The sequence below is a fragment of the Protopterus annectens genome, chromosome 15.part0, assembly GCF_019279795.1.
Source record: "Protopterus annectens isolate FY-2018-M chromosome 15.part0, PAN1.0, whole genome shotgun sequence".
Taxonomy (NCBI): Eukaryota; Metazoa; Chordata; order Ceratodontiformes; family Protopteridae; genus Protopterus; species Protopterus annectens.
The window spans coordinates 592944975-592966064 of record NC_056749.1 but is presented as its reverse complement, the minus strand read 5'-3'; the positions used below and the strand labels follow the sequence as shown (position 1 = coordinate 592966064).

The window sequence follows — 21090 nt, the reverse complement described above, 5'->3', positions numbered from 1 at the left end:
AAGGTGGAGATCTTTCAGTCAACATCCAGAAGAGACTCGCAGCAAGGCTGGTAGAGCAGCATGATGCCCTAAAGATTGTTCATGTCCAAATAACCATCAGCTTTAGAACTCCCTCTATAATAAAAGAAAGCCACAACATCTATCTGCATGAACTAGACTCACTCAGTATTAAACCCAATGCCATTTTTCTATGTGATCCGAATTGTCTAGCTATAGACTGGGAGACCTGCACCACCACAAGTGCACAATCTCAGAGATTCCTGGACTTTTTCAATAGAAATGCCTTGGAACAGTCAGTCAGAGTACCCACTAGTTGGAATAACATCTTGGATCTTGCACTTACTAATATGGGAGCATCTTACACCATCCTTTGCGTATCTTCACAAAGCAATCTGATTTGAAATAAAACAAACCAGAGATCCTTTCCACCCAAGGTACCTTTAGAAATTACTTTAAGGCAAACTACCTACTCCTAAATGATACATTGGCAAGCTTCAAATCCCCATCAAACCCAGTTAATTCCACTGAATATGCAGAAGTGTACACCACCACACTATACCAACTTGTAAACAGTTGCATAGATGTACAAAGGAACAAGTGCAGAGCAAACCCAGAAACAAACCAATATAGTCAAAATAATATTAATTATCTAAGGTATAATCCTAATTACTCTTATTGGGGTAATATATAATTATCAACCATGGAATGGGTAAGGCCAATCTGTAACCAAATGGGATAGGTTATTTTGAGCACAAAAAGGGAACTTGGCTAGGCTTAAATTGGCCTGCAAGGGCAGTCAACCCAGTACTTACCTATAAACCTGTGCAGAAGCCCACAACCAGCCTGATTTTCAGAGACTTTAACCATCCCTAGCCAATGGATGTTGGAAGACTGACATCTGGACATCAGAGTAGAAGGGCATCCAGCTGTGTCATCTTCAGTTTTTTCTATTCGTACAGTCCAATGTGCTTCTCATATGCTCAGTACAATTGCTGTCCATTGGTCGGCTTGTTTTTATTTATTTATTTATTTTATTTTATATTTGTTGACCAGGAAAGTCCAACTGGATGAATGTCCATTTTCACTGGAGGCCTGGGGAGAAAAGCTCCACAGTTAAATTTTAAGCAAAATGTAAGGTGTATACAGAAGCATTCAAATTTACATAGTACCAAACATAGCATTGAAGCTTAAGATTTAACATATTTACATAGACTGAATACATCTTTTACAGTTTTAGGTTTAGGTTTTCCAGAGAACCTTCTTCTTTCAGTCAGATGAGTACCCCATTAGGGAAATTTCTCTACTAATTTAATGCTCAAAAAAGTCAACAGTTGCTTGAAGTTTGGGAAGCAAGTTCACATAAAGATTTTCACTTGTTTTGTCAGTTCTGCTTGGGTCCTCAGTATGAATTTGCTAACTGTCCTGACTGCAAAATTCCATATGTAAACACTCAAAACTAGGGCTGAAGTGCTAGCCACCCCCTAGGAAGTCCTCCTCTTCAGTTTCCTCAATGGCACTGCAATCCACTGCAACTGCAGCATCTGCTAGCATCATCCCAAAAAAAAAGGGAAAGAAAAATTTAAAGGACCCTGATGTTATCGATAAAGCTTCAACTATAGGTCTTAAATCAACTGTCAACCCAGGTGAGGTGCTGCTAGGCACAAATCCTGTCTTTTCAGTAAGTACTGCTTGATTAGCTGCTATCTAACTAAACTTCAGAATATCTCCCTAAATTCCTGAGGATACTTGGGAGGACACCATGGTTTCTGGTCTACCTACAAATGTTTCCACAGCTACATGTCTGTCAGGACTGAGGTCACTTTGTAGGCCTCAGCTTCTAATGTCCATACTGTGGATCGAGAAGGAGACTCCCTGTCTTCTCCAACTACCGAAGCTGCAACCAAAGTCGTGATAAGACAATGTCATCCTCTGGTAACCCCTTTAAAATGGATAACCAAACTGAAGTGAACCACTTCTTTTTCCTTACCACCACCTCCAACCACTTCTTGTCAGACTGAAGCCCAAGACCTACTTCAAATGGCACAAGAGTTCATGGCCCTCATGAATTCCAGAGAGTCCTCTCATTTTTCCACATCCAAGGTCTCCCCATCTAAAAGGAGCAGAGAAGTATGTTTTCAGGAAGAGGAAGATTCCTCTAGCTCTGAGGATGAGGAGGAATTGTCTTACTCTAGTCACCTACCACATAAAACTTACCCAGACTCAGATGACACTCTCTCTTTCATCTCCCCCTTTAATGACATTTTCTTTGTGGATACACTGCACAGAATGAAGAAAGCTTTCAGTTGGGAAAGTAAGCAGTTCTCTCAGGCCCAGACCCACTACAGTGAACTGCTAAGCTTGACTTCTCCCAGACCACTGGCTATTCCTCTGGTACTTGTTGTATTGGATGATGTCTTTGAAGATACTGATTTACTTAGGAAACCAGCCAGGTTTTACAGCGTGCTTGAATCTCACAAGCACCTCTGCAAAAACCCAAAAGCTGAACCTTCTGTACTCTCCACTGAATCCACACAATTTGTACCTAAGGTACGAACAAGACATCTCCTGCCTAGTGACAGGGAAAGTGGATGCCAGCTAAGGTATACTATACTGCAGATAGAACCTCATTGAATGAAATCCAGAGGATAGCCAGAGAAGCTTTAAAGTCTTCAGACACTCCATAAAATGAGGCTATGGCCCCTTAGATCCTTCTTTGTGAGCAGCTGCAATAGGTCTGTCATCTGTAGACATGCATGGCTCATGACCCAGCCCCTGTCATACAGGTAATAGCTGAAATGCTGGATGCCCCATTGGAAACGGACTTTCTTTTTGGTCTTCCAGCTGAACAAGTTTCTTGAGAAACTGGAGAAAAAAATGCAAATTAAAACTGTTATAAGAGTTTTACGTGTATACAATCCCAAGGTACAATAGGAATTGCCCTTCCCACTTAGGCAAGACAAGACAAGGTGGGGTATCCACATAGCAAAAGACAAAGGCAATCTAGGAGATGCAACCAGCACAGTCACACGGAGCAGGGGCTCCAAAGAGCCCACCCAGCCTGAGATCAGCTGTGACTATGTTTTACTTCCACCCACCCTTGCCCTTTCCCATCCTCCCCTTCCAAGCCCCCAGCAGGAAGACTGTCCTCTACCTAAAGCAGTGGAAATCCATCACCAGGGATCAATGGGTCTTAACATCATAGAGAAGGAGTACTATATTCAGTTCAGGGAAATACCACCCTTCTTGGACATTCCAAAGCCACCAAAGGGGCAAGAAAGCCTCTTACCACCTGTCCTCAGTGAGCTACTTTACCAAGGATCCATCCAGTCCGTCCCTCCAGGATAAGAAGGAAAAAGCTTCTACTCCTGAATATTTCAAGAGGGCACCTGGAGACCCATCTTGCACCTCTCAAAGCTAAACAAGTTACTCAACATACCAAAATTCAAAATGTTCATGTTGCAAAACTTGCTGCCCATGATCTTCCAGGATGCTTCTATCGTCACCCTAGACCTAAAGGGTCTATATTACAAGATCAAAACTTTAGTTAATCGAATAACTAAAGATTGATCTTGTAATATCGAAACCTGAAAATGTTGCACGGCCGTTTCAACGCAGGGAAATGGTTCCCTTGGCCGAATCAAAAAAAAAACTTTAAATCCCAAATCAAGTGGGGGGCTTCACCCCCCACACCCCCCCCTAACTAAATATAGTAACTCTGAGATTGCTCCAACTTTGAGAAAAGAGCATAATCCACATAACGGCCAAGGCAAGCATTTCCTTGGGTTAAATCGGACGTTTGACATTTTCAGGTTTCAGTATTACAAGGTCGATCTTTAGTTATTCGATCGCTAAAGTTTCAATCCTGTATTATAGACCCGACCTAAAAGAAGCTAAGCTATATGTCTGCATTGCAGACAGTCACAGAAAGTACTTATGATTTGAAGCAGCAGGTTCCAATTTCCAGTTCTGTGCTTTACCTTTTGGCCTATCTACTGCTCCCAGAATTTTCACAAAATGCCTACCTCCTCTGAAAGCACGTTGCAGAAGTCTAAGAGTTCATATTTAACCATACTTATGCAACTGTGCCATTCAGGGAAGAGTCACACCAGAGACCCTAGACTCAAATCACTCTAGTGTTTGAGAAGTTAGGTCTGAGTTTAAGTCTTCTAAAATTCCAAACTCTCCCGCAAACAAAGATCCTCTTTCTGGGAGTCCTCATAGATCTGGTTCAACAGAAAGCCTTTCTTTCCCAAGACAGGATTATTTTCTTGACAGGCTATCTGACTGGCTTTCTTCCAAAGCAATTCATCACTACAAAGAGAATGCTGCACATGGGAAAACTCCAATGGTTTCTAAAAATGTTTGGGGCAGCATTTCCATCCCCTGGAAAATCCTATTGCCTTTCCTTCCATGCCTGATAAAGGAACTCGTATGGTAGAAGAACACCATATAGAGGAACCCAGGGGCAAATTTCACTTTACCAGAAGCAGACAAGACCCTGCCATGGACAGTTCAGACATAGCTTGGGGAACCCACTTAGGTTCCCTGAAGGTGCAGGCCATTTAATCCCCACAGCAGGTGAAATTTAATTTAAATCAAAAGGAGTTACTAGCAGTCTGCCTGACCATAAAAGCCTTTTAACAAAACTTAATATCAGGGATCCTGCAAATCTAAATATACAACACTACAGTTACATGGTACATAAACAAACAAGGGAGAACTTTGTCTTACCCACTGTGAATCCTTGCCAGCAAAATTTGTATGCTGGCTCAAGAAATAGGGATGACCCTCATACTCTCTTATATTCCTAGGCAAAACAATGTCCTAGAAAGTTCTCTAAGCAGGGATTTTCTAGATCTGAACAAATGGATGCTGTAAATAGACGTATTCCTGAATCTAACCATTCACTGGTGGATACTCTCAACAGACCTGTTTGCTTCTCATTACAACAACCAACTACAGAAGTTCTGCTCCAGAGTGCATGGAAAATATATGCATTCTCCTTCACATGAAGAAACGGGGTCCTATATACGTTCCTGGCCTTAATCCTGATTCCCAGAGTAGTGACAAAAATCATGGTGAACAAACCCAGAATGATCCTAATTCCCCCCTTCTGGCCGAGGTAACATTAGCTTTCCCTTCTCCTGATACTCAGCAAGTGAGGCAACTATCATTGCATTCCTCAAAGTAGTCCTCACCCAGGCCATCCTAAAGGCAGCCACATGGAACTCAAGTGCCACCTTTACAAGCCTCCCTGCACCTCACACCCCCTGTTAATTATATATGTACCAACCTCCGAGGTTGCATGTCAGTGGGGAAAGGGCATAAACCTTCCCTAGTATAACATCTATCTTGTTAGTATTTTGTATGTTAATATTTTGCACTTTAGATATTTTGTTTTTTGTTGTAAATTAGATATTATGCAGTCAGTCTTCTAACTGTCAATTAAATGTAGGTTAGAGGTTTAGACTGTGTAACCCATCATTGTACTAGTGTATTACTATTGATTGGCAAAGAAATTCAGAGAAACGCAAAACATCATGAAATTTCATAAGCAATCAGTAACAACAACAAAAACATTAATTCTGATGATTTTAAATGTATACAATACATTTACTTTTGCTATTATCTTTCATCTAACCCTAAAAAAAACTCAACAAAAGTGAATATTAAGATAACTTCTTATACCTAATGATTGCAAATTTAAACACTACATTTACATTTATTTATAATCATTAGTCACTTTACTATCCCTGCAAACAAAGCAAAACTTGAATAAAAAAAAAGACTTAGACTACTGATTTAGCTATACTTGATGTTTGCAAATTTAAGTACTACAGTTACAGTTGTGTTTATTACTCACCTTCCAGACCAAAGATAAAAGAACTTAAAAAAACACTTTACTATATCTTACAAGGGGACTGTTCCTCCGCAGCCAATGACTTCGGGATGCCACCTCCACTCCAATGAACATACATATACTAACTCCATGGCCACACAACTGCAAAGAAAGACACACCCAGAGAATTAAGGCATAGTTGATATTTAGCAAGTCGTCTATAATGTAATATGACCATGTGTACCACTGATATTTTTACACAAAAAAGTTCAATGATGAAATAATTATTTAATGAAATATCTTTTAAAGGAGAGGGATAATGCTTTGAACAGCTGGAAGTAAGATACTACTGACTATACTAAACACCCAGCATACATTCAGCTAAAAGCTGAAGGATAAAAATCCTGGATCCTTGGATAAAAAAAAATCCAGTGAAGTCTACATTCGTATGTATTTTATTTTATCCTTTTCTGACAGGGTTTAACTTCAAATCTGAAGGACGACACACTCAGGACTGCAGCACACCCACTGTGCTGCACTGCAGTGTCTGCAATTTATCTATCTAGTGTGGGAATAGACCCCACAGCCTTCGACACCAAAAGACAGAGTGCTAACTTTTGCTAGTAGAATGCAGTTAGTTTAATTTAATCAACCTCAAACATTCTGAAAGACAATCAAAGACTTGGCAATTTTTCTAAAACACACAGAAATTAATTTCTAAACTGTAACTCACTAAATGATGTTAAATATTTTATGTTCATCGTATTGTTCACTACTGCAGTAACTTTAGCTATATGAATTATATTCTGCCAAGGATATAACAACCAGCCAGCTTCCAAACCTTCAGGGTACTTTCCACTTGTCCAAACTGTCAGGCAGCTCGAGCTGAGGTGACTAAAAGACAAGTTTTGGTACAAAGCCCTCCAGAAGGGCCTATATCATATGAGCGAATCACACAAATTGAAAACGCTCATAATATCGAATGTACCAGACCTTGAACTTCCTATTATGGGGGGCTGCACCCCCAACACCCCCCACTAAATATATATTCCAACTCCGAGATCGCACTACAGTGAGGAAAGGGCAAATATTCCATTCTTCACTGTACCGCAATCTCAGAAAAAGCACTTCGAGGTCCAGTACCTTTTGATTTTATGAGCGTTCGCAATTTGTGCGATTCGCTCATATGATATAGACCCCTCCAGAAGGCTGTTTCTTTGTTGGGCAGATAAGTTCCCTTTAGTGGGAAAAACTTCCATTTTGTTATTTCTGCAGCTGTTTTACCACTTTCCTGTTTAGAAAAGTTATTTTAAAGCTAGAAGTGTTATGTCTTACAGTGTCACAAGACTATAAGGTACTTTTAAACAGAGCACTTGCTTTTGCTTTTAAAAGTGGTGTAAAGTAACTGAAAATATATTTTTCTGTGGAAAAATTGTCTTTATTTTACTTTTGTGGGGCTGGCACAGTGTTTTAAAGTGCTTTTTACTGTGTTTTTCTGTCAAAAAAATAACTTATATAATCTGATGTTTACCGGCATTTGCTGCTTGTCTTCCCTGGGAAAGAGGCACCGTTTTCAGCTAGACCATGGAACAGACAACCAGTCCCATAGTTGGTACTTCTTCCAAACAAAAGAAATAATTAAGCAAACAGCCTTTGCCACCACAATAGGATATAAATTTGCCTCAGCTGCAGTTGGGTGAGTCTGCTGTAGTCATTTGTTGTACCTCACACCACTCATGTTTTACCCCAAATCCCTCGGGTGTAGCACCTGCAGCCACAGTGGACCAGGGGTTAGCCACATCTTCTGGGGTTCCCTCAGTGGGCAAGGGAGAGTGACTCTTGGTACTGGGAGAGGGAACTGAGAAGGTTCCCTGTTGTGTTAAAATACTGTGACCATCCCCAAGGAAGCCGCTATTGCCATTGGTAACATAGCTGGCCCACTTTTTCCTATAAAAAAGAAACAGAAAACCTAGCAATCATCTACTCCTTCTCAAATTTCTTACAATGGGAGTAGTTTACTGGGTCTGGTTTGGGGTTTAATTGAGGCTGCTCCTTCTGGGAAAGTCGTTTTTGGTAAAAGAAGAAGGGATACCTCTTTTCCTAAAGAGATTCAAGATTCTGAATCTGAAAAGGAAGATGCAGGGACGGCTACAGTTTTTTTTCCTCAGATTTCTGATTCCAACTCAGAAGAGAGCTCAGTTTCTGATTCTTCCTGTGGGTGTTTCTCTTTCTCTAAGACTATTCCTAGAATGTGCCAGTATTTTCAGAGGGAGAACACTGAGGTTTCACAGTCCCTCGGAAAATACTAAGAGTTGTTAAAGAAAGATTTGTCAGATCCTACACCCATTCCTCCTGCTCTGACAGATTTAGAGGATGAATGTTGTACTGCCTGCAGCTTTCCTGATAGTCAGCCAGCTGTCCTTAAAAATGCAGATAGAATGTATAAAGTTTCACATTCTTTCACATACTTTTACCAAACCTGGCCCAGTAGCTATAAGCTCTAGTTAAGCCCACTGCTGCTAAGCACCTAGTCAAGTACAATCCTCCTCTTCCTGAAAACGACTGGAAAATTATTGCTAGGTTGTATATACTTCTGCAGCTTTGATTTTCAAAATTTTGAATTGTGAGACTCGTATGTTAAAGCTTGTTCTGACTAATTTTGAAAGTATGAGGAATGTTTTATCTGCAGTTTTTTTTTTGTGAAGAAAAATCTGTTTTAAGTAACTTAGTTTCTTCTATTGCACAGGTCACTACTCATATGACTCTGTTGCTACTTCTTCCAGGGCTATGGCCGCTGGTACTGTTTTTGAAGAGGCTTGCATAGCTGTATTCTCAGAACCTCCCAGATAATGTTAAAAAATAGAGTTTAAATTCAACTCTAAGTAGAGATTTAGTGGTTGGCCCGTCTGTTGCAGAGATTATCAAAAATTGTGATGTAAGGACAAGCTGGTCCAGGGAATCTCTTAAGATTTTTCAGTCCTCCTTTTCCAAATTTTCCATGGGATTATGTATATCCTCAGCCAGTTTTGGCAAAAATCAGAATAAACATTCTCAAAAAAATACAGTTAAAAAGACGTTTAAGAAGAAACAGCAATGGGGTTCCAAATAAAAGCCTCAAATCACCCAAAACCAGGAATAGTCCAAGAAGTCAGGGGTTCGCTTATTCCTAATCTTCGAGATCAGACTCTTATTTATTTTGGTTGTTCATCACGTGCTGTCCCAAGTAGAGAAGGTGGGGAAGAGTTTTCCTTCAAGGATGTTCTGAGTGCCAAAGAAAGAAAATGCTTGGAGAGCAGTTCTGGATCTTTCTTTTCTAAACCTGTTTGTAACAGTGCCCAAATTCAAAATGCTGTCATATTACAAACTGTTACCTTTTCCTCCACTTTCAAGTTTCCTGGTAACACTAGATTTAAAAGATGCTTATCATTACATCTCTGTTCATTCAGACTTCATATTTTTTATGGTTTTGTGAGTCTGGATCACATTATCAATTCTGTGCCTTACCCTTTAGACCATCCAGTGCAGCAACAGTGTTTACAAAGTATATAGCTCCAGTTATAGCTCACTGTGGGCTACAAGGTATCACATTTTTTCAGTATTTTGATGTGTTGCAGAGTCTTTTTCAAAATGTCAGGAATCTCTCACTTGGGTAAGAAATCTCTTACACAAGCTGGGATTCCATTTGAGCATTAAAAAAGTATTTTTGAAAACTTTACTAGACACCTCAGCTAAAAGAACTTTTCTTCCACAAGAAAAAGTCAATATATATCTAGAACTATTTCCACTCAGGCTTTGGTCTGTGTGAGGGGACTACCCGAGGATTTTGGGTCTCATAGCATCTATGTTTCTGATGATACCCATGGCAAGAATCCACATGAGAAAGATCTAGTGGCATTTGAAATATCTTTGATCCCAGCACCAATTTCATTTATCTTTTCAAATCTCAGTGCTGTGGTTTGTCAGAAGAGAAACCATTTGGTGGAGACAATGGATGTCCTTAAATTCAGGCCTCTCCTTCTCCCTTCCTGTTCCAAAACAGTGAACAGAGATGCTTCGGACATTCCTGGGGAGCAGTTTCAGGAGGGTTACAAGTGCAGGGGGTGTTTTGGACACCAAAGACATATGCAAGCACATAAATATCAAGGAGATGTTTGCCTTGATCAAGACACAAAACTCTCTGAACCATATTTGGTCCCCAGGATCTCTTCAAGTGGTTGCAGACAATACCACAGTCATGTGGTACATCATCTATCAAAGGGGAACTAGGTGGTTCCCCCTTTGCAGACTGACCATGTTAGCTTGGGATATAGCTTCACAACGCAATCTCACTCTACAGGCATTCTGCATTTTGTCATAGCAAAATATGTGGCGGACAAGCTGAGAAGGACAAGGACATATCCTCATTAATGGAAACTAGATCAGGGATATCCATCTGTGGGGAGTTCCACAAGCAGACCTGCTTGCCTGCTCTCTGAACAATCAACTGGAACTATTCTGTTGCAGGACTGTGTGCAAAAGGCCTGGAAGACAGATGCCTTTTCTTTTCCTTGGACAGAAGTGTTCCTGTATTTATTCCACTAATATCTAGGGTACTTCTGAACATTCTGAAGGAATCTCCCAGGATCATTGTGGTGACTCCCTTCTGGCCCAGGCAACCGTGGTTCTCCCTTCTTTTGAAAATGGCCAGAGGTAATTACCACAAACTTCCACACAAACTGGATCTGCTCATACAAGAAGAGAGGTGTTTCATACACCCTGACATCAGTCAATTTCATTTGACTGCCTGGATAATAAGGTCTTAGTTCATTTTAGGCACCTGTTTACTGAAGACATGCAGCAGTTACTAATGGAGGCAAGAAAGCATGCTATTAGAAGAATATATATTAGCAAATGTAAAAGGTTTTTCTAGTTGGTGCCAACAACATAAACAACACCAGTTCATGACTAGTTGTTCTGTAGTTTTACAATATTTGTGTGAGTTACTATCCTATGGCCTTTCTTTTTCCTTTGTCAAGATTCATTTGTCATCCATTTCAGCATGTTTGCCTATGGATCCTCCTCTTTCAATGCAATTTCATGTCAAAATGTTTTTGAATGGTGTTTTGGATAAGATGCCTACAAGGAAATTGGTGGCCCTTCCTTGGGATCTTACTTTTGTGTTAGGGGAGCTAACACTTGCTCCATCTGAACCAGCTAATCTGGTTATCCTGAGGTTCTTAACATGGAAAACAGTTTGATTGTACTGACATCTGCAAAAAGGGATTTGTATGCTGTTACAGTAAGTCAGCCTTATCTCATTGCCCACAGGGACAGGGTTTCTTTGAGAACTAATCCTTCTTTTATGCATAAAGTGGTATCCAAGCTTATGTTAATCCAAACTATCCATCTCCCTGTTTTCTTTCCTGAACCTAAAATGAGGGAGGAAGGATAATCCATACCTTGGATATCCACAGTCAACTTGGGTGTATCTTGCCAGAACAAAATCTTTCAGATCTTCAGATCAGTTGTTCATTTCTTGTGAAGGTATGAAGAAGGGACAACCTGTGTCAAAACAGGCTATTTCAAAATGGTTGTCTAAGGCTTTTATTACCTTTTTTCTTTACTCACCATAACAAAATTTTTCCAGGCAGGGTCAAGGTCAACTGTACTAGAGCCTTGCCTTCATCTGTGTCTTTTTGGAAAGGGATGGATCCTGGAAGTATTCAAGAAGGAGCTACTTGGTCCTCTGTACATACCTTTACAAAGTACTATAAGCTTTATTCCTTCCCTTAGTCCAGATCAGGCTTTGCTAGGAGCATTCTGCAGGGACTCCTGGACTACTCTTCTTCCACCTCCCAAATGTAATTAACTAGGGTAATCTATCTGTTTATGTAAAGCTACTGCAGTAGTGATCAGTTTGATGAACACATACAGTTGTGTACGTAAACATCATAATAATAGATGTTCAAATGATTGTTGCTGCATTAGCCACTCCCTCCTTCCATCACCTTGTTTTTTGGGTCTGCTTTTTATGCCAGGGTGTGGACGTTTATTTTTTATTGTTCCTAGCAGTGTTCTGTCAGGGCTCAGCCTCCCTCTCTTTGTTGGCAGTGTAGATCAGTGTGTGGTTTTTACCTTTAAGAACCATTCCAGTCCGTGGGCACATACATATAAGTACTGAACACTTGCAAGCAAGAGTGCCATTTTGAGTGAGCAGCCAGAGTGAAAGCATTTATGTGCGTAGCAGTCAGTCACTTAGTTCATTTAGGTGTTATGTTCCAGTCCTCCATCCAGATGCATTTTTGTACAAGAAACAATTTAAACAAACACCCAAGCTTCATCGTCTTATTTGAATACACAAGACGAGTGACAGGCAGGAAAGTTCTGAAGGCCTTTTCTCCCAAACTTGTCTTTTTGTCAGCTCAGCTTAAAATGCCTGACAACTTGGATGAGTAGAAGGTGCCCTGAAGCTTTGGAAGCTGTCCAGCTGTTATATCCTTGACAGAATACAACCCATATAGCTATGGCTACTGCATTGATCATTCAGACATCTACTGTTATGGTAAGTTTATTTACACAACTGTACTATCTTCATTGTGCAGCCTATACTAACAATTACCTAATGGAACTATAAGCTCAGTTCCTAATTCTTCTCTACATATGTACACACAAAACCCACTTTTTTTTTCTTTAAATCGTTAGCCGTAAAATTGAGCATGACCTTCCTGAAAAACTTTACTACTGTCATGAACCTGTGGTCCATATACAATTTTTCCAGAATTACAAAAAATAGAAAGATCCTTATCATTCAAACATTCAACATTTATATTTTAACTTTTTTAACTACTGACATCCTAAATATAGCTTCAAAAATTGTTAATAAGAGCTATTCTTGCAACAGCATCTGGTTCCTGAGTGACTATCACCCAGAGCCTGTCATTTGTCCTGTGGTGAAAAGCTAATTAAAATCACCAGATACATTTGCCCTGTATGGAAGCTAAACAAGTCCCTTCCTTTGTTCCTGAGACATGCAGTATTGTGTCTACCACCAGCTCAAGAGTTGTTTTGTCATATGACATATCACTGAAAGATTTAGGTGTATTGTGTAGGCCAGTAGAAGAGGTAAAACTTTCATTCACTCGGAGTCCATTTGAAAATCAAAAGAATAATCTGCCTTTGATTTAGAAAGATAGTCCACCATGGCTTCCTTCCCAAGGATCACAATCAGTATGCACAAAGTTTTCAACCCTCTTCTGATTTAAAAGGGTATGGGCAAGTTGACGTGTTCAGGCATCAGTTCCTCTGTTGCTGACTGGAAGTAGAGATCTCTGCCATCTCCAAGTGTGTTGTCTGTAACACGATTTGACAAAATAGCTCATGTTGCCTTCTCACTGGACTTCCAAATAGTAGCTGATGTCTGGGAATCTGACTGCAGCTGTTGCAGGTCAAATACTGATAAGTTTCTTTCAGTCTTAAAATAGAAATCTGAATCCCCATGTCAGTCCAACATCTAACTTGACCACCACCACTATCCAGTGTCACCCTGACTTCACACAGTGGGATCTAGCACCTACAGCAAAAATAGGTGTTTCATTTAAATCATAATAAACTAAACACACAGACATTAACTAAATAAAAATAATGTGACAAACAGATGGCAATATAAGGATATAATAAACCATATGTGCATATTCCAACTGAAGGAAAATAAGGTGTTAAATGAATGACAAAATTAGATGATTCAGAATCAAAATAACTGTTTTAATTTGCTGAACATAAAATCTTAAGTATCCGTCTACAAAGATATACAGTTTCCATAAATGACATATCACAAACTAAGTTATTTTGGTATGGTATAGCATCAGACCAGTGGCTAAAATCTCCCTTCATCTGCTGGTTGGGTAGCATTTTTATGTAGTTGATTCTTGTTACATCTTGTGCAATAAATTATACTGTAGAGGTTTTTGCAGGGAGTTCAATGATCATCATTGTTAGTTTTATTACTATCATTATTATTATTATTATTATTTTGGTATCACTATTCAGACTATTAGCACTATCTCGTCTGCCTTTTAAGGGAAATAAGCCCTGAAATCCTTAGATGGCTTGTGTCTAATTGTAAGGCTTCTTTCTCTGGATCTGTCCTGTGAAGCTTTGCCATTCCTTTCTACTGTTTCACTTTTTATACCCTGTAACCCAAATTAGTAACCTGTGGTATTTGTACCAAGCATTAAGGGGTTAGACAGAAGTTTTACTGTTTTACTTACCTATTCTTGCAAAATCTAAGTAGACACACTGACTTCTTGTCTAGTGTAGGTATGCACACAGGTTGATTCTGCTCCTGCTCTGTCATGACTCACACCTTTCCCCGCTCCACCTCCCAATTGCCGAGTCATCCTCCCGGACCTTTGTCTTTATTCTAGCCATTTCCCTCCTACTCTTTACAATCATGGTACCCCTTCTTAAAGTTATATCCCATTTTGCAAACCTACACCATCACTGATTTCTACCATGTACACTAACATTAAAAACCCCATAGCTGTTTTGTCTGATTCTCTACATCAACTTAAAAAAATCAGCCAAAGTAATAAACTCATGGTACTTCTAAACTACCTCTCTAGTATGCCATATCCCCCTTCACACCTCCCACAACATATTCATGATATATAAATCATTCATGAGTCCTTCAACTAGAAAGTTATGTTTCCATACGATTTGTAATACCCATACATTTCTGTCTAGGTCAGTAATATTTGGAAATCTCAAAAACACTTTCCTATTGTAACTATTCCTGCCATTCTTCTCTCGGGAGTCATTCATTTGACTCTCTTCAATCATTTTTCCATTCTTCATTAAACATATGTAGCATAATCAACAAATGGGCACAGCCTAAAGTATGTGCTTATTTATATAATAACCCCTTGTTAATTCTCACCTCTGAATCCTGGATGAAAGACTTCTGTAATGTAGTCTGATATTTTAACTTAAATTATTATTTTCTTAACAACAGACCTGGGTCAAGACAAAATACACATGTACTAATTGTGGAAGAAAAGATTGGAGCCTTTCTCTTACACCGTTTCCATAAAGTTAGAACACCTCAGATCACAATCTAAACTGGATGCCAATACAGTTGCTACTTGGGCTGCATAGAAAACTGTACAATGCATCTGTCTACATACCAACCCCTGCTTTACTACGTGCTCTAGAATGTTTACTACACCAAATTCTATTTTATACCAGTTGTTACAGTCTCATAATATATGGAGATCCCAGCCGCTTTTACTCTACTTCTTACTAGACAACTTCATCATTTCAGTATTTCCCAGCTTGCTAAAGAGGGTGCTAGGATTAACTCCATCTCCAGATTCACCTCACTCCTTGATGTGCCCATCACAAAGACTTCTAACAAGCTCATAAAACTTGACATCCTGCCTAATGGCCTTATCTATAATGACCACTATATCCTACCTACCTCTCTTTCTGTAATCCTCTTAACCTGAGCTCTATCCACTACCTCTACACACAGTACCTACCTCCCTTCACAAATTCTCGTAACTCAAATCCTCACTGTCATCCTTCCTACCTGATCTCCTCCAGCATCCTTTCTCCTCACTTCCTTCTGTCATACCTATACCCTCATTCCTCCTGTCAGTCCTGTATTACCATCCTTCTTTGACTCTCACCTCTTTTGTGAATATATTTCATAAATCACTATGGTAGACCATTTAAATATATACACATATGTAGATCCTATGCTTTCCCTGTAAAAGCTTACTGATTTTTTTTCCTTTATTTAAATATGTTGTTAACATGTTTTTTAAAACTATGTACACAAAGGTTTGTTGTTATACTTTGTAACATTTTATTTGACTTGCTGTGTTATTATTTTACTATACTTTGTAACATTTTATTTGGTTTGTTGTGTTATTACCTTCTTGGAACTTTTCTCCCAAGACTCCATTGAAAATGGGCTCCTTCGGCCCAATGGACTATCCTGGAAAACAAACTGTAAATAAATAAATAAACAAATAAATAGTGATCATTGTCACATTCTTTCACAATGGACCTTTAAAATTCCCAGTATTTCTCAATGTTTAAAACTTCATAGTTTAATTTACTAGAATCTCTGTTCCTAAAAACCAACTGGTCTTATAGCTGTTACTGTACTGACTCTACCTCATCATTAACAGTATTCTACTGCTTAATTTCTCCATTTCTCTGAGTCTTTTGGGTTTCTAATACCTTGACAGGAATGGACCCCATTCTTAAGTCAAAGTATGAATTTGTGAAATTAGCATTGTTTCAATCTTTGTTAGTCAAAAATATTCTTTGCGGCACCTGCAATGTGCCCAGAACTGACTCTTTCTGCAGTGCATATGGAGTTACATGTATTGGTAGCACATCTACATATGACTGATTAATTTTTATAAGACCCATTTCTCCAACTACTATTGGAACTGGCTGGATATCATTCTTAAACACTGCCCTCATTTCTACCTGCGGATACTGGTATTTTACAATAACTTTGTCTCTCTCTGTACGTAAGACACTGTACTCACTTGCTGTAGCAATTTCAAAGATCAATGCTACTTTTGTCTTCTTTTCATGGACGACTATATCTGGTTTTCTCACAGTTTACTATCATAATGTCGACAATCAGTTCTATTTTGAACTGAAAATTCGACTGTTTACTCGAAATTTCACATTTACGAAAATAACCTGGTAGTGTCAATTCAACATGAATCGACATACCATTTCCTCTACACCTATCAAACAAGGAACACCAGTTCATGTTGTCAGCAGTACAAACATACTGCACAACAATAAACTTTACATTTTTGCAGGGGGGCAAGCCCCCTGCACCCCACATGGAGGGTGGGCTGTGCCCCCCACACCCCCTGCAAATTATATATTCCAACTCTGAGATCGCACTACAGTGAGGAAAGGGATGAATTACCCTAACCGCACTGTACCACAATCTGTGACAGTACTTTGAGTTCATATCAGCGAATGCCCTGTTCATTCGCTGATATGAACATTCGATATGGAGATGTTCAGCAAGATGGACATTCGAAAATCCCAATTTCGAGTGTAACATCTGCAAGCATCTCAACTTGAAATTTTAATAATAAGCCTTTTCTCACATCTATTTTGTGCACTGTTGGTAATGGGTGATCTCATGTGATATAAACTTAAATCATTCTCTGTAATGCTTTGTGGCTCATGTTTCCAATGGTTCTCAGCAGCTTCAGTGTTGTAATGTTTTCACACATCCCAGTGCAACAGTCTTACCACATTATTATGCCTTTCAGTATACAGCCCCACTGCCATTAGTGTATCACACCCAGCAACAAGATGTGCAACTGTTTCCCGTTCTGATTTACAAAACTTGTTTTAGTCTATTTTTCCCACATGTTCAATGGACTTTGTAAATCAAAATGTATATAGTTTACTATCCTGGGCTGCAGATATGCTAACAACTGTGCAATACAAATTACTGCTCACATATTAAACCTTATAAAAGTCATCCCACTCTCCATGGATCTCAAATGGTTTAAGATCAGCCATTAAATCCAGAAACAGAAGTTAGGATAAACTACATAAAGACCATCAGAATTTCTTAAAACACCAGCACTATCAAAATCTAAATCCATGCACCAGGATTCTAACAAATGAACCCAAAGCTCAGTACTACATAAATATTCAGACTAAGCTTCTCATGAACTCAACAAAAAAAAAATTCTGGAACACAATCAAATCCATTATCTCCAGCAGTGTTTGTCTCTCATTCTTACTCTACCTTGTCTTAAAAGATAATCCACTGTCTTTTCCTTCTGGATTCATCATGTGGGTTATTAGATCTGGCTCTGGCCAACTTCCAAAACCTCAGGTCAGTGGGCTCAGCCTCTTCTAACCATCCTCCCACTGCAGTAGAACTTTCTCAAATCTAGTTTGCTGCTGTTTCAGACACAGCTCAGTCGTATGCTCCTTCTCTGTATCCTTTTTGGACAGGGTTTGATTGCTCCTCCACTGGCTTTTTGGGTATTTGTTATTAGTGTATTTTGTGTGTGTGCATGTGTGTGTGTGTGTGTGTGTGTGTGTGTGTGTGTGTGTGTGTGTGTGTGTGTGTGTGTGTGTGTGTGTGTGTGTGTAGTTTAGTGATAGGATTTTTTTGTCTAGTGGTTGATGTTAGCTTATTAGTTGGTTCGTATAAGTTCATTGGTTAGTACTAGGCTAATTGCCCTTGTGGGCCATTTTAAGCCTAGCCAATTACCTCATGTGAGAATCAAACCCTGCACTTTGTGAATATAACGTAAATACTTTAACCATTATGCCAGCATCCCACTTGTTAGATAGTTAGGTAGCGTAGGTTAGTGTAGGTGTGTTTCCCACCATTTGGGACTTGTGTGGTATTGTTTGCTGTGTTTTTTTCATGTGGGTTAGGTAAGCATTATGGATAAAGGGTTCAGGAAGTGTCTCTTTTATGGTCATAAGCTTCCCTCCAGGATGCTCATGACTGTTGTGTTTACTGACTTGAGGTTGCTCACCTGAAGTCACTTTATGTCATTTGTGAGGGCTTTGGCTCTTGTGTGGTTAACAAGAGGAAGGCCAAACTCATTTTTAATGGTCATCTGCTTTCGGAGGACTCTTCGTTGCCCTCTTCGAGCAAGAGTGAAAAGTCGGATCACAAGCACACTAAGCACTGCAAACATTCTAAGGGTGACTGTAAACAGTTGGTCCCACCTTCTACTTCTGTTTCTGTCTAGCCAGATCCAAAAGTCCGAAGATTTTCAGATCCCTTGTTGGCCTTTGCTCAGTCATTGACTCCAACACCTTGGAGCCGATTGCCTTCAGGGCCAGTGTCTCAGAGACAATCTTGCTCAGCTCTGCTGTCCCAGAGTTGATCTCTTGCCACTCTATCTCGGAGTCGATCCCCTTCAGTTCCAGTTGCTAGCAAGGCACCCTCTGCAATCATTAGTGTTCTGAGCCCTTTCTTGGTTTGGGGACCTCCTTTGGGATGGACTTTCTCCCACTTTTCTCCTACTACTTAACAGGAGTTTTTTCTTGAGTCCTCTCCATAGCCACTATAGATCCAAGCCTCCCCCTGCTGGAACCAGTAAGTCAGATCTGTTGCCTGGTTGATGATCTTCTAAACCCCCATTGGTGGCCTACTCATTTCAGTCATCTCGGTCCATTTGTAGTTTGAAGATGTTGAACTGGAGCATTTGATGCTGTCCTTCCTACAAGCACACATGGAGTTAAGCCTCATTTCATCAGCTGTAGGCCCTCACCTGTATCTTTGTTTCCTCCCTGTGGCCCTATGGATCTGAAGTGTTTGGAACCAGTTGTCTTCATTTCCTAAGGATTGGAGCAGATGGCTTGATAAATTTCATCTCTGATCCCAAACTCGGTCTCCTTGATCCTGCTGGTGTTGGAGCCAGTCCCAACCTTGGTCTCCTTGACCCTGGTGGTGTTAGAGCCAAGTGGACCTTGGGGTCAACAGGTCGAGACAGGGGGGTCTGTGGGTTGGGTTCAATGATCCCAACAGAGGGGTCATCCCTCTTGCTTGAAGCTTCTTGTCTTGATAATTCAGCCCTGGTCTCTACACTGGGACAGAACAGGATGGCTCTGGTCTTCAGGCCATATTGCTGCTGAGTGTTGTTGGCCCATCTCTACCTTTGCTTCCAGCATTGTGGAGAAGATATTCTTCTATCAGGAGAGGGAATGTTCTAGCCTGACTGGCCTCCCCCTTCCACATCCATGCCTGTAATCATTTCTTAGCTTGCTCTGGGAAAGCCTGCTCCTGTTAGTCTCCAACCTGCCCTTCCAGTAGGGCCTCTGGTTTCTTCTGTTTCCTGACCGGTCTCTCCAGGGTGGGAAGTTTCAGGTAAGTGGCAGTGTGAGAGGATGCACCTCTACTCACCCACGCAGTCCCTCTCTGAGGACTCTGACCTTGAGGAAGGAGAAGGGTCACTAAATCCCTCAATGAAAATGCCTCTTTCTGTGATCTTTTGGAGATCATTCACCAGCTTGGGGGATAAACTGCCAAAGCCCCTTCTCTGAAGGAGTTGGTGTGTTTGGAGATCTTCAGGGTGGGTCCACTTACATTCAGGGTGGTTCCCCCTCCAGACATACTTATTGATCTGGTGTCCCAGAAGGCATGGAAGGAATCCAATACAGTGGAAACAATCCCCAAAAAGCCTAACAAGATCAGCTACACTGGAATAACAGTCCTGCAGTGGATGCTATCATGGTAGCCTTAGCCTCCAAAAAGGTAATTTTGGAGGAGAGTTCCTCAGTCCATCCCTCTAGTAGAGAGTCTCAACCTCTGGACCATTTATGGAAGCATGCTTACACCTCAGCCACCTTTGTGTTAAGGGCATTAAATTATTTAGCTCATTTGACCAGGCTTCAGTGGGACATTATTTCAGACGTATCAAGCACAGTGAAGACACAGCAGTCTCCAGAATCTCAGAAGTCTTTGGAGACTCAACTGTCCCCCTTTCAATCCATTTCTAACGTGTTCATGTGTCTGTTTTCCAGCTCAGCTGATGACATGTACCAAGCAGCTAGCACCAGTATTGCTATGCGTCCCATGCTTGGATGAGATTGTGTGACTTTGTGGACTGCTTTAAGACATCCTTTGCTAATGCCCCTTTTGTCGGTTCATATCTCTTTGGGCCAAAAGTTAAAGACACCTTGCCCAAGAGTGAGCAGGACAGGAGTTCATTTTGCCACCCCTCAATGGACATTTTCAAGGAATTAGAAGCAGAAAAACATCTCTTTTTTAGGAAATCACAGCAGCCGTTTCAAGAGGCTCCTTCTGAGGGTTCTGCTTACAGCATGGGGGCAACCACAATGGATGCCATCCTTGCGTCAGGTGTAGTCTGCAGAGCCAGAGCTTCTGTAGACGCTTCTCCAGGAGGCCCTTTCAGTAACCCTGCAGGGTTGCCTGACTGTCCTTCTCTGGAAGTAGATTGGGGTCAATTGGCTGTACACCTAAAAGCTTTGGAGGCTATCACTTCAGACAGATGGGTGTTAAGAACTGTATACAGATGGTATTCAATTGCATTTTTACAAGTTCCCAGCATGACTTCCAAATGACTTCCAGAGATTTCACTCCATCAGAGAAGAGCAACAGCCATCAAAAATTCAGAAGCAGATAGCAAGTTGCATCATCCAAGAGGTCCACCAAAACAATAAGGATCTGGGGTCTACTCAAGGTTCTTTTTGGTTCCAAAAAAGAACAAGGACGTCAGGCTGATTTT

General features: G+C 40.4%; 1 protein-coding gene across 1 annotated transcript in view; it reads left to right on the top strand.

Moving 5' to 3' along the window:
* Nucleotides 1–21090, top strand: part of DLG3 (discs large MAGUK scaffold protein 3) — a 3698230-nt gene that overhangs the window by 1674384 nt on the left and 2002756 nt on the right. The gene's annotated exons all lie outside the window — the stretch shown is intronic.